This window comes from Fukomys damarensis, unplaced genomic scaffold (assembly GCF_012274545.1).
Source record: "Fukomys damarensis isolate Sample0158 unplaced genomic scaffold, DMR_v1.0_HiC HiC_scaffold_29, whole genome shotgun sequence".
In the NCBI taxonomy this organism is placed as follows: Eukaryota; Metazoa; Chordata; class Mammalia; order Rodentia; family Bathyergidae; genus Fukomys; species Fukomys damarensis.
In genome coordinates, this window is record NW_022900941.1 from 1,059,559 (window position 1) to 1,062,123 (window position 2,565).

Below are 2,565 nucleotides of genomic sequence, written 5' to 3' on the forward strand. Positions count from 1 at the left end.
AGAATGACCTTTGTGTTTAGCATTCTAGAACAACTGAAAAGCCCCCCTTTAGTCACCTTTGCACCCCCATTTCTGAAATTCACATTGTTTTCTGATGATCATGAGGATTTAAATTTTAATCATCTTTTTCTTGAAAAAGAAATCAAGAAAAAAAATAAGCTGGAGATACTCTCTGGAAGACTATTGGTAATTAAGAAGTTGAGAGTGGTTTTAGCACCATTTCTCACCACTGTGACAAATCTGATGGGTCCATAATTAGCATTCTGGGCCTCAGATATCCAGGTTCTGTCTGATTCTGTGAGTGAACACAAATATTCTGAGTAGTTGCCACATATGATACAGACCTGGCAAAGCACCGTCTGAGTTCATTCCAGAAAACCCGCCTCCTACACAAATATTTTGGGTAGAGGAAAATGCTGCCCATTGCTCCTCCCACCTTCAATCCCTACTGAGGACAGAGGAAGTACGCAATCGTAGGAAATCCAGGTGGACCACACCAGCAGCACCATCCCCCCTCACTGTGGCTGGGCCAAGCTGGTACCTGAATCCACACTGCAGAGGTGCAGGGGTCATAAAGGCCATTGTTCTGAGCTCCAGAAGACAGAGCAGAAGTGAATAGCAGAAAGAAGTCCTCTCTGAGGCCCCTTCATGAAAACTGAAGCCCACTGGAAAAGTAGAGAAAATCTCTGTCATAAAGGCACACCAGACCACCATGGTTGGTAAATTGAAGAGATCACCACCTCCCATCAGAACCTGGACAATCTTCAGGGGAAGGGCATATGTAACCCACAGTAGAACCTTGCAAAGTTCAAACCAGCAGGAGGTCAGGAAGCTCAACCTGGGTCTTGCAGCCAAAAAGCCTGAATCTCATGGACTGCTTCTGGCTTGCCAAAATTAACTGGGATCTGCACATTGCTCCTACATTGTCTATTGTGACAACAGAGACCCCCTGAAAGAGGGAGGCCCTTAGTTTTACTTTTACTTTTTATTTTTTGATTTGTTCTTTTTTCTCTCTTTTTATTCTCTCTTTCTCTCCTTCTCTCTCTATCTCAATGTAGATGGCTGTATCCTGCAAAACTCTCTTTTAAAATGGATGGGGAAATAAGATACTTCCATGATAAAGAACACCTGAGAAACTTCATGAACAGCAAACTAGCACTCCACATAATTCTAAACAACATCCTAGAAAAAGGCAATGAAAGTCTCAACTCCATGAGACCAAACAGAGCAAATCCACCAGGAAAGGCAAGAAATAAAATGGGGGGGATATAAAAAATAAAGGAGCTAACAGCAGGAAATAACATGACAAGCATAAGTCAATACATATCAGTTATAATAGGCTGGGAGAATGGATTAAAAAGTAACATCAAGTAATATGCTGTATAAAAGAAACACACCTAGTTCAAAAAGAAATTCATAGACTGAAAGTAAAAGGATGGAAAATAGTTCTCTATGTGACAGAAGTCCAGAGAAAAGCAGGGGTAGCGATTTTCTTCACAGAATAACTAAATTTCAAGCCAAAATTAGTTAAGTGAGACAAAGGTCACTACATCTTTGAAGTGAACAATCCAAGAGGAAAAGATGACAATCATAATATATATGCATGAAATATGAATAATCCACTATATGAAACAAATATTAAGGGATATGAAAAACCAAAGAAGCACTAATACAAATGTATTGGGGGACTTCAATATCCCACTATCACAAAGAGACTAGACAAAAAATCAACAATGAAATACTAGAACTGAACCCAGCTTTTGAACAATTGGACTTAAAGGACATCTAGAGAGTGTTCCCCCCACAAAAGCAGAATATACATTCTTTTCAGCTTCACACAGGTCATTCTCTAAAAATGGACCACATCCTAGCTCCTAAAACATGTTTAAGTAAATAAAAAGGAATTGAAGTTATCCCTTGTATATTATCAGACCATAGTGCAATTAAACTGAAGATCAATTGCATAAGAAACTGCAAGAACTTCACAAAAACATGGAAATTGAACAATACTCTCCTATGCAACCAAAGGGTCACATAGGAAATTAAAGAAGAAATAAGAGAGCTTCTACAATTAAATGATAATGCCAATGAAACATACATGAATCTATGGGACACAATGAAAACAATTCTACAAGGAAAATTCATAGCAGTGAATGCCCACCCTAGGAAAACAGAGCAAGCTCAAATAAAAAACCTAATTCTGAACCTTAAGCTCCTAGATAAAGAAGAGCAAGACAGGGCTGGGGATTTAGCTCAGTGGTTCGGTGGCATGCCTTGCAAGGGCATGGATCCAAGTTCAATCCCCGGTACCAAAAAAAAAGAAGAGCAAGACAAAACAAAAGCTCATACAAGGGAAGAAATTATAAAGATCAGAGCAGAAATCAATACAATGAAGACAAAGAGAATGATACAAAAAAAAAACAATGAATCAAAAATCAAAGAGTTGCTTTTTCTAAAGAATAAATAAAATCAATAAACCTTAAGCAAACCTTGTCAAAATAAGAAAGAAAATGCTCAAATCCATGCAGTTATGAATGAAAATGGTGAAGTCACAACAGAACCAGC